The sequence below is a fragment of the Lichenostomus cassidix genome, chromosome 1, assembly GCF_008360975.1.
Source record: "Lichenostomus cassidix isolate B80296 chromosome 1, HeHo_3.0, whole genome shotgun sequence".
In the NCBI taxonomy this organism is placed as follows: domain Eukaryota; kingdom Metazoa; phylum Chordata; class Aves; order Passeriformes; family Meliphagidae; genus Lichenostomus; species Lichenostomus cassidix.
In genome coordinates, this window is record NC_139479.1 from 19,687,889 (window position 1) to 19,700,530 (window position 12,642).

The 12,642-nt window shown below is 36.8% G+C and overlaps 1 protein-coding gene across 3 annotated transcripts in view; it reads right to left on the bottom strand.

Moving 5' to 3' along the window:
* TBL1X (transducin beta like 1 X-linked) overlaps window positions 1-12,642 on the bottom strand; it is a 189,456-nt gene that overhangs the window by 97,598 nt on the left and 79,216 nt on the right. The window contains exon 1 of one of the 3 annotated variants that reach the window (XM_085052445.1): window positions 10,931-11,043. The exons of the other annotated variants lie outside the window; for them this stretch is intronic. The gene's annotated coding sequence lies outside the window, so the exon portion shown is untranslated. Of the gene's footprint in view, window positions 1-10,930; window positions 11,044-12,642 lie in introns of those variants that run through there. 3 annotated transcript variants of the gene reach the window in all.

Below are 12,642 nucleotides of genomic sequence, written 5' to 3' on the forward strand. Positions count from 1 at the left end.
ATGAAATGCAGAATTTCACACTCCTGTTAACACATACTCCTTTGAAATGCAGTGGTACTGAGCAGAACAAACATCAGATCTAATAAAAAGAACATTCTGCAGAAAAAAATGTCAAAAAATCTTCCCCTGTTTTTAGCCATCTTTAATAAAACAGATCATGGTCCTGAATTTCCTAATGAAGAAACAGTCTTTGCCAGGGAAAGAATACAACATTGCCTCAATTTGTGTGCTTTATGAAGTAGCTTGCTCTACTGTCAGTGAAGTTGAATTTCCTGGGTACTAACTCTGAGACAATTTTTTCATTCTTGAGGTAAACAGTATCTCTTTAAAGCACTGTCAAAATTATTGTATATACATATTCTTCCCTTTAAATCAGGGGCAAATGTACAGCAGCTTTATATTTAAATAGTTGCACTGAATTCTTGAGGAATTTTAATAGAAGCAAAAAAAAACAGTTTGAGGAAAAGAGAGGAATCATCTAAGAATAAAACAGCTTGAGCCGCAGTCCCCTAACTTCCATACTTTGTATGGTCGGAAGCGTTCACTTGGAAGGACGTGGCATTTTAAGCAGTCAAATGCAAACATGCAGAGGGTTTTGGGAGTACAAATAAATGCCTGTTCTAAAAAGCATGGCAGAAGAGACCTAACACATTGATCTACAAAAAGAACAGTCCTTTGCAATACGCAGTTGAAAATTAGATTTTTATATTCACTATGTATTGTCTTCAGCATTAGAAAGATAATGAATTTTCTGGCAAGACAATTTCTGTGCAGTCTCTCTTTTTGGACTCCTGACTAGATCAAACCCAGAACAGCTGGGACTAACCCCTAAGCTGGCCCTGCTTTCACTTGGGTGTTGGACCTTCTAAGGTCCTGAATTACCATAGGATCCTACAGTAAGGATCTCTCCATACTAAAATGACACAAACTTGCTTTGCTATTTACATAGAAAATAGGGAGTTTAATAAAAAACACCAGGCCACAAACTTACATATTGAATCCAGACAGATCCAAAGTCTTAAAGATCCCAAATGTGAGGCATTCCTTCTGATCATGTAAAGCTTATGCTGGTTAAGCAACTACAACAAAGCTAAGAGTGATGATTAAAGATACAGAATGCTTTTATTACACTGTAGATTATCTTTCAACATCACCTTTTCCTTTTCTCTAAATCATTGTAGAGATCCAGGGATAAAAACTATTTATATTAAATTACAGTTTAACTTTGTGAATTTTAATCTCCCCACAATCAAAATGCAGGACAGATTAAAAGGTTATACTGTCTGAATATGAAAAATGCAGCTGAGAATACTGGCTAGAGAAACACACTAAATGAAAAAAAAAAAAAGCAGGAACATGAAATCATCTGCAGTAAAACAGGGCTATGAAAAACCTGAGCATTTCAAAACACGTGGATGAAATAACCCACCAACAAACATCACACAGACTCAGTGGTGAAGAGCACTGGTCTGATCCCTTCTTGGTCTGAGGATCCCAGTCCTTTGAGTTGGTCAGTAACACAGGTAATTTCAACACATTGGAACTTTTTAATAAAATATTTTAAGAGTCAGCAGCAGAAGTGAAATTTCAGGGAAAAACCCTTCAAAATTACCATATGCATGTTATAGGAAATAACTTCTATAAGTTTTGGCCCTGTTGCTTCATTACTCTGATTAACTTGATTAACCTGTCACATCATCATATGCCTTACAGGAGTAAATGGGTATCCACACCTTTACACTGAGACAAAATTCACCTCTTTTGATAGCACATATGACAATTTTGACAGTATATATGAGAAAAGATTGTTTGTGTAATAAGATTAGGATAAATTCCTCTAATGAATTCAATAAAGTATTATCTCTCAGTATAGGTATGTTCTATGCTTTAATGCAATTCTGACACCATAAATGGTATGATCTAACCATCTCTGGTTTCTTTTATTTCAATTTGCTATCTGCTTCAAGAGGTATTTAGCTAATGAAGCTCACAGATTTATAATGATTCTTTGGACTACTTCATTGAAGGGACGCACAGAAATCATACTCAGTATCTTAGTATTAGTAGATGGTTATCCAAGCAATTCAGTCAATACATGGTTTATTGTCTCTACTTCATGCTATGTTCCGACACAGTAAAGTTCCTAAAGTATTTCCCAAAGCCATTATGAAAAAATCTGAATCAAGTGTCAAAACTCTAACAAAATCAAATCACACAACAAAACAAAACAAATGCAAAACAACACCAAATTCTGAAAATTCAACTAATTAGTTAAACTTGTTGAGGAGGGAGAAGGACTTTCAAAATGCAAAAAACCACAAAGTTGCTTTCTTTCTCCCTGAAGCTTCCTCAGCTTTGCTATTCCAGCATTAAAGTCCAAAGGCACTGATTCTGTTGCTGCAAATATCATTTATTGAAAACTTGCAACGACCTTATAAGGAGCTTAAAAGTGGAAATGGAAAAAAAGCTATTACTTCCATCGATGTGAAGTGTCCCACAGCGTTTAATGCTTACCTGTGCATTAATTTTATTAAATAAATACATCTAGGTCTGTTCAATAAATAGTAGGTCTGTTTTCTGAAATGCTAACTAGTAAATTAAGAACATCTGAAAGTCATACAGATCAGGACAATAATTCAAATTACTATGCAGATTGTTTATATTTGTACATATACATGCATGCCCTAATACAGCACTACACCTTCATGTACATTTCATATCACTGAATTTTATGCAAACAGTATGTGATGTTACTTTTAGTCAGCATTAAAAGGTGATTTTTCCCAGGGTCTCAGAAGTACAATTACCATTGACTTCAAAACAAAAGGGAAGTGGCCTGCAGTTCTGGAAACCTGTCAGTCTTTTCATCTTGCAAGCTAAACTCTCCTTCTGCAAATTGAGAACTATGAAAAATGAGAACAAGTATTTGCACAGGAAGATAGCTAGTTTTATTTGCTGTATTAAATGAAAAAGATCCTTTTAATATCATGACAGAACATGTCAGGGACATTCATGCCACTTAACTTTGATTTCAATTTATGTATGTGGATGCTGATGCCTAAAGCTGGGTATGAATATTCAGTCTTCATTATAGTAAGTGGTTTTCTTGTATTACATTAGCAAGAAAAGAAGGACCTAATAGCAAAAGACTCAGTTAAGTAAAAGTATAATTATAGCAATGATAGAAGCAAGAAAAAAAAAGAAAGTATCTTTAAGAGACCTTTTGCATTTCAGTTTACAGATTTTGTTTACACTAAAGTGTTTTAGTGAAATGCAAGGTGTTAAATAATTTTTTGCCCTGGTCTTTGAAATTATTTAGGAAAATCCTGAGGCATAAACTAAGAGGATTAGAAATTTTGGGGGACAGGTATTAAAAAGTTAATTTTCACCATGGCAGCAGGAAGTCTAGCTATATTCTCCATTCCACCCACTGCAGTCTGTTATGGTGCTTCCTGCTCTGAGTGAAGCTTCACTAGTGTAGCATTATTCCCTTGTTCTTCCCTTACATTCCTGCTGAACACAGCTGACCCTCTGTATCTTTGGAATAACTGCTTATGTCCAAATGATTCTTATTAAAAGAGTTCAGGGAGTTAATGTTAAAAAGTGTTCAAACTAAGCTAGATTACAGAATGAACCAGGTTAGAGATTGACTACATGATCAACTAAACCTCACGGGAACAACACTGAACAGTTTCCAACAGTGGGGGACGGGAGCCTATTCATCCAGCTCAGCTGCTGCCAGAATAAAATGTGGGACACAGAGAAATGCCTTTGTTCTTAGCTTTTCTTCCTTTCTTTGCTTCTCCCAATATCTAGGATCCTGAAGTTTTCACTCCTGATTCAGGCTGCCAAGTTTCCTCAAAACGGTTTTCCTCCAGCAGAACCCATGCTCAGACTTGTAAGGCACATCCACACGGCAGCTAAAAAACCCCACCCAAATTAGATGTGCCCCAGCACCCTTCCCTTCCCCCAACAGCCCTCAGAAAACCAGCAGTGAGTTTGAACACAGCCTCCTGACGTCCTCAGTTCACCTTGTTATTGCACCTCCAGTTGCTGCGGCACAGATGGGATGCAACATCTCCCACTGTTTGGGGACTGCCCCTAAAGGTGAGCCATATGTTTTGCAATACCTAGAAACAGCAGGATAAGATAAGGAAATCTCTGCAGCCTTAAGGCAGAGTTGCTTTGATTTCACTGCTTTGTGCCCTGCCTCCTCCCCGCCCCTCCCCCCCTTTTTCCTTTTCCTTTTTTTTTTTTTTTTGAGAGAGAGCTTTAGTAATTTAATTTATCTGGGTTAAGCCTCCAGGAAAAAAAAAATAATCCAAACAAATACTGTGTGTGCATGTGTGTGTATGTGTGTGTGTGTAATGCCTAGGAAATCTCCTGTGTTATCTGTCTGTGTAACATTTTACCTTCCACTAGACAAATATATTTTTAAACAGTGTGGAATCAAAACAACATTCTCAGCATTCAAGACATTCTGTCATCACTGCCCATTTGTTGCCCTCTAGGTTTCTCTCAGCTGGCAAATTTCCCATTTAAGGAATTATCAGATTCATCTGCTTAGACAAGGCTGCAAAATAGAATGAAAAGCTGGATTATTCTAGAGAACTCATATTTTTCTTTCAGGGCAGAAAACCCAGCACATGAGAGCTGAACATTAACAGCAAATAGAACCAATCTCTCAGACTTCACAGTTCTACCCCACTATGCTCTGCAAAATCTAATTTTTGTTAAGATGCTACAATATTTATTTTACTTTTATCCTTTATTTCTTTAAATATGTTTAAGTGCCACTTACTATGTCAACCTGTTTTGGAGGCTTAAATATTACGTTCATATGCAATGTTTATTTTTAAACTGTAGTTCAAGTAAGCATCTACTGCATCCTGCTGCTTCTAAGCAATTTGTCATAAAGAATTACCAATTGCTTTGCTACCATTTTCCCTACAGCACATTTTTTGCAGGGTGAAAGCATAAAACAAAAGGGAAAAATAGAAAAATCAATAAATTGACAGTTTTCCACAGCAAGATGGCTCAGGATTTACTTGAGTGATGGAGCAGCTTTCATGACACAGGCTGTACTGCAAAACCATGCCTGTGTTTTTGGGCCTGCTGGCTGCAGCACCAGGAATTCTGGAGGGAATTCTCAGTGCTCTAACATACTAAAACTCCACACAACCCTTTTGTACTGACGTGTGAAACACTACTCTTTGCCCCCCAGATAGAAAGAGAACTATGCTAAGATTGGGAGAAATGTCTCAACACCAAGTTTCCTTACTGAGCAGAGAAGGTTTTGTTTTCTTGCTACAGATGAGGGAACTAACAAAACCTTCATCAAATGCAGGGAATTTATTGAGCCCAGACACTACATGTATTGAGTGCAGACACAGGTGTAGGTGCACCAAGTTTAGCAGAAGATGAGCATAAGAGAAATCCTAAGTGATTTTAAAGTGATTTACATAACTGCAAACTCATTTCTGAGCCAGAACTGCTTCATGGAGACTACTGCTTTCCAGTATTGACACCAAACCACTATCTTATGATGTTCGCTCAAGTAAAAGTCTATTTCGAGGTGTTACATTATTTTAGCACAGTGATTAATCAATTTCTTTTTAAAGCATCCTCTGAGAGCTTAAAAATTCATGATTCACATTATTAGTATTCTGTACAGCTTTCCATACTCTTTGAGTGGTATGATTAAATTTATCTGTGGTTGCTAATGGTCACAATATGGCAAATGAAATATGAAAGTACCATTCCACACACACCCAATGGGTGCTCTTAAAACATGCTGTGAATCCCAAACAAAGAGGACTGCAAGTGACAAATCCTTTCTCTTTATTCTCACAGGCTAGCCTGAATACACTATTTGTGCAAAAGGCAGACAGGATGGACTTGTGATATAATACTGCAAATGGAACAAATAAAATACTCCATTATACTTGTCACATCTGAAGCCTGGAAATTATTCCATAAACTCAATTGGGTGCAGATCCTACTGAATCACATTTTATAAGACAAAAACTTACCCAAGCTTTGATGCTATGATATAAAGAATACCCAAAAGCATGATGAATTTGGAAAAATGTTCCAGTTCGTCACTAGATTGAAAAGATTTTATACTAGGCTTGATACTACCTTATTTATTTAGACTGCATGTTCTAGTAGCCCAGGCTTGGCCATCAAAACATAATGAAAACTACACTTTGCCATCCTGGGCATAAGGTATTAAAAAATTTATTGAAGAAATCAAAGTGACTGTCTAATAAGAATGAATCCATCATCCATAGAAATTGCCAGATATACAGACCTATAAATACATTTTGGGTTTATTGAATGTAGCAAGATATAATAGCATTCTCATTAAAGAGCCAATAGATAAATACTGAGCAATCCAAAATGACAATTCTTCCTAAAACCTCTTGTCATGCAGCAAATAATTGTGAGATATACTGTAACATAATAAAAACTGATACAAGCAGAACAACATATCAAGGTATCTATCATTAAATAGTACTATTTAATTTAGTACTATTTAATTTATTTAGTAAGAACTAAAAGTTCTTCATTACCAAAAGGTTAAATGATCTTGTTGTTTGTCCTTTATTATTTTTGTGAGCTGCTGAGCTATTCAGTATTATGTAACTCTTTGTTCCAAGGGAGGCACTGGTGTGACTTTTCAGAAACACCACGTTAAAAATAAACCATCATAAAAATTGCATTGTATTGACTCTGTGACCCCAAAAATGTGCTCTAGACTGTCACTGCCATTAAAGGCAATGAATCTGTTCTAATTAATGGGGGATCAGTTTTTTGGGTACAGGCATTCCTCCACCAATGCATTTCAGTTCCTTCCTGTGAAAAGGGTGCTTAAATATTATCATCAGGTGACAGTGCAGACCCACCACAGGGATTGTGAAGGGGCATTCTATTAGGAGTCTGCTGACAGATGCAAACATTCTGCCAAATTCTGTAAAGCAGAAGAATGCCATTTATTTCAATATTTATTACTTTCCATGAAAGATAAGAGACTCAATATTGGGAAGGGCTTTACAAGGCCAGTATTTCCTGTCTGTCCAATGCTTTTTTGCTTTGTGATGTGCCTGCCTATTATGAGACTAACTTATTCCAAAGAACAAATTAAGCAGCAAGACATGACAAGCAGTGCATTTGTATGCAATTCGCTTACCACTTGAGGCATGCTGCAACAGCTCAAGGCCAAAGGCTGAGCAGCCCCAGCCATTCAATAAATGCAATAATAATCAAACTGAATGCACAGCATTGGGAGACTTATTTCTACTACAATATGGAATTTATACATAGGAACAAGTGTGTCTGTGCACTTAGTGACTGTCATTAAATAAATGATGCCATTGAGAAACTTTTTCTAACCCTTGTTCTGAAAATACTACGCAATACAAACAAAATGTGGAGGTTTATATACATTGTTCTACAATCAGACAGTGCTTGTGAAATGACAGAATTACTCTCTGGACTGTAGGTCCAGTATCAGTTTAAAAATATCCACGCAGACGTGTATAAATATTAAAGGACTCGACAGCATAGGGCAGGGCAGAAAATCAGCCACTCTAGAGATTTAGCAACTGGTCTGTGCAACCCTGATCATGTACCAATTAATTACGGTCTAGTTGTGGAAGCAACAAAGAATTAATTTAAAATAATTTATTTTTTCAAACAGCACTACCTCATCTGATTCTGAAGAGATCGTGTATTACTGTGTGTTAGCTGTGCTACTGGAACAGTGTTTACTTCGCTGCTCCAGCTTTAATGGGTGAAACAATGACATTATTTAGGTTCCTGATCCATTCGCCAGTCACAGTAAAGTTCATCTCTTAAATAAACAGTGAGGCAAGCTGGCTTTAATTTGTACTCAGCGTACCAACAATTGATTTTTCCCATAAACTCTCTCTTTTTGCTCTGCCTTGTGACTACCCAGTCTGATCTGATTTAACCCTGGTGCAGAGAGCCGCCTTCCATCTACGTTCCTAAAACCACCAAAGAATTAACACAACTGAGAATAAAAGATGTGAAGATCTACTAATAAGGTGGAAAGACTGGCCAATAAATTGTTTTACAAGAAAGCACAGCATTTGTTTCTTTCTGACATCTTCATTCTGCTCTAATGAATCTTAATCTGTAAGGAGGAACTATTTTTAAAGATGATGATAATAGTAATTTTAAAACCTGAGAACTAGCTACCGGATTCTCTTTTCCTGTCTTTTCTACCCTACTTACCCCAAACAAGGGAAAAAAAATCCATCTGTAATTGAAAACTGAATGTGAACATACACAAATAAACCCCAAACCCTTTAAACATCAGCACACTGGTGTTTTCTGTGTTCATTAGCAATGAATAATATCACATCCAAACTCTCATGTGGTAAAGACAGAAGCATACTGCTCTGGGACAGGCTGCCATTGCTCCCAATACTGAACTACAACATGTTATCAAAAATCCAAACAAGGCTATTGTTACTTTCTGATTTAAGAAATCACATTCTATTAAGATGCTTCTTACAGTTCAGTCCAGACAAAATCTATCTCACAATCTCAAATTAGAAGATGTGTTACTTATGTTCCAATCTGCAGGTCTTATGAAGCATTTTAAATATCCTGTATTTCTCACAAAACACAATTCTGCATAATATACACAATATTTAAAATTATTTTAAATACAAATTTAAAATTAAGCAGACTTACTACATCAAGTCAAACATCCATTTTGGCCAGTATCTCTTCTTTAACCATGACAAAAGTAGCTATCTAATGAAGAATGCAGGAACTAAGCACAGACCACAGTGGTATTCTCCCAGCCCCCAAAGCCTACAGCTCTGGGACCTCCTCATGGTTCCAGTACTGAGATACCCCAGTGAGTATGTTAGTGGACCACTAATGCAGAATAATGCTGCAGATTTGTGGAAGGCCTCATTGGCATGGCATGGGACAAAATACCTGTGATTTAGCTATTTCAGCTCTATTTGTTGAATACAACAGTGTCCTTAATTTTCCTATGTCTTGTTCCAAGTATGAAAAACATTCCATCAACTCCTTCTTTTGAACCCAACCCAAAGCCAAAACCATAAAAACATGTAAATACTTCCACAATAAATTTGCACATTGAAGCTTTGCATGAGCACTGGGGTTTTTCACAACAAATGTGAGATCTTTATGTACATGTAGAGGTGATAGACCTGTAAACAAATAACAAGAAAAATGCTCTTGCATGTCTTCCTTTTTTGAAAATCTGACTTTAGGAATATTGTTCCTCTGGTAAAATGGTGCTCTTTTCATGTGGGTACAATCACTTGGCATAGTGCCTAAGAACATACCCAAAGAATGGAGTGATCTTGAGGACAAGCCTATCACTCACACATTCTCCAAATATTCAGTCTTTAGATTTCTATGAATTTCCATCAAGCCGGGAGGACAGAATTGCTGGGTTATTACTGAACAATTCTTGCATTTTGGAGATGAAGTACCAATGACTTATGTTACAGCTTCTGCTGCTGCTGCTGTGCTATCTTCCACTTTGTTGTAGCTGAATAATTAAACACCCTTTAGTCCTTGTGACAGTCCTAGACTCAGCATGGCTGTTAATCAATATCACATAAAAGGGAATTAGGCTCAGGCAACTGTTGCACAAGGATGGATAAGGCAAGATGGAGAGAGATCTCTTTCACAAAGAAGACTAATTTTCTCTATTTTACAACATGCCCTACACCAAATGTGCACACAGACTTGAGAACAGACACCACATATACAGCTGTGGGAGAATCCAAATTAATCTCAGAGATTTGTTACACCATAATGGCAATCAACAGTCACTTCTTCCATTCTTTCCTCAATTCCTTTCTTCATCTGTGTTTGAGATTGAAAAAAAACTCTCAGCACCAACATATTTAAAGTACTCAGTTTATAGGGAGAATTTGACTTGGAACCATTTCCGAGAATTTTACCATACAACTACAAACAGAAAAAATAAAAGGCATTTAATAAATACTATCTCAGCTCTGCTCAGTGCAATATATTTAGGAATACTTATGTTTCCAATACTTTGAGGAAGTTTTCTAGAATCTCTAGAATCTGTGCACGTCTTATATACTTTCTCATTATTTTCCTGCCCTGCAATGACCCAATAGGTTATTAAGATCAACCCTAAGTTGAGAGTACAAACAAATGAAAGATTCATATAAAGCAGTGTGAATTTTCCCCACACTGCCCTGTTTGATGCTCAAATCTTCCCAGAGAAAATGTGACACAGTTCCCAAGTCTCTTCAACAGCTCTTCCATTCTGATGAAATATGCCAGTATTGAATTTAGAAACACCTCAAACTTTCTACCAGGCCAAGAAATTAACTCAAAAGCCAAACAGGTTAATTTCAGGTGGTTAAATAAATAAATTAATAGTGATGATGACACAATCAAGCCAATGACATAGAGGTGGAAGACTTCAAGTACAGTTTAAACTCCTCTGCTCTGGGTGGCCTCTGATACTTTGTGTTTAAAGACCTGGTATTTATAAAACACACCAATTCAACTTTAATGCATGCGCATTGTAAAAAACTCTTGGTAATGAGGAATAGTCAGCAATTCAAATGGAAAACACTTACAAAGTAACTGATTATCCTTGATACTATACTTTCTGAAGCATTTAGCTGAAATTCAATTTTGCGAAAAGCCAGAACAGTATTTCCCCTCCAATCCTACTGTAACATGAAAAGAACTTGCATGTTTTAGATCTGATTTGTTACTTATTTCAATTTTTTTTCTGTCTCACCAAGATTTGCTTCAAGCTTTAATAAGTGTGCTTGAGTTAGCATCGCCCTCAAAACAATCCAGAAAACATATTCCACACAGTCCACACGCATGAATCACGGAAAGAACAGCAAAACAACTTCCAACCAACCTGGGCTTTTTTAGCTTGTCCAGTCCCTTCCCTGGCACTGCTCAGCCCGAAGCAAGGCTGGCCAAGCCCTGTTTCCCAGGGGAGGCTCGGATGGTCACAGCTTCAGCTCAGTGCCCAGTGTCACCCAACCCTTCCCAAGAGTGCCAACGCTGCCCTGCTGCTCTTATCTCCCCCTCCCAGAGCTCCCACTTCGATTCAGCCAACACCCTACATGTTTTGTGGATCTTGGCCAAAATATACTGGAGCTGCTCAGCCATTTACAACACTGATATTTTTAGGGTTTTTTTCAGAGTTTTGCAGTACACACTAATTACTCTATAATGAAATACAATCTTCACACCAGGCCAATACTGCAGCTTATTTACAATGAAGCTGTGTCACATACATACCTAAGGAAGAACGTGTGCTAACCCATATTTACATTTTTACACACCATTTAGCTGGAAAATAATGAATGACCCCTTCTTACATACAGGGACTTTTTTTTTAATGGAAATTAAACATCAATTAAAATGAAAAAAAATTCCACATTTAAAACACAATAGGATCTTTTCAAACAGTGTTTAACCAGTAAATAAATGTTTATGTAAAACACACATGACCCTGTAAACAGTTCTGCATTTTGAACCAATTCAATGCAAACAAGAGCAATTATCTAATTAGAGAAACTAACTGAATATTTCTGGTCCCAATGCCCTCCAAGATTTCAAAACCAACACATCTCAGCCTCTCTTTCTTGGTTTTCTAATGAAATTACTAATTGGGCAAAAGAAGGGGCTTTCCTGACTAGTAATCTCCCAAGCAGTTTCTTGTATTTGAGCTAAATTCGCTATTTGCTAAATTGGTAAGCAGAAATGAAGAAAGGCCTTTCACCTGCTGGAAAGGTTACATTTGCCAAATGTGGGTTTACTACCTTGGTCAGATCCAGGTGCACGGCTAAATCTTCTCACAATTGAGCTAAAACTCCAGCAGCAAATACTGAGTATTATTTTCATTAGACCAATGCAAACAATAATTCATTCACTAGTAGGTCATGATTTTGTATTTAATATTAAATTTAAAAAAAATCTGTTCAGTTTCTAGTGAACATTCACATATTTTCTTTTTAAGCTATTCATATTGAGTTGTGATTCAGCAGAATGTCCTCCTGATGCAGCAATTGCATGGGGTGGAAGCAGTGTGTCAGGCAATACTGCTAGGCTTGCAGAACATTGATTAAAAAGCTTGTCTTAAAAATGGAGTGGTAAGCACAACTATAAAGAATGCATCCAGAGAAATCCAAGCAAAACACTAAAGACAAAGATACAGAAATAAATGCATAGCTCAGTTCCAGAAATAGTTTACATTAGCAAACTAATCTCTCCCTCTGTAGGGTCACAGCCAAGTGTCATTCTATTTGTAATCTAAACTGAAGCCAAAAATAAATATATACAGAAGTAATATTTAAAGTGCACAAGTATATATATAATTGATTTTCTATGAAGACTTTAAGAGATGTCTAAATCCAAAGTAACTTTTGAAAACTGTGTTTAACGGAAATACCAATTCCTGCTTAAGTCTGGATCTCCCCTAAATGCCTTTATTTAACCCAACTGACCACGTGTAACAATTTAGCTCAGTGTACAAAGAGCTTCCATCAAAACAGACTGCCACGCAGACAAGTGTGTTAAATAGAAATCTTTGCCCCTCCAGACAAGTTTCCCTCTGACACC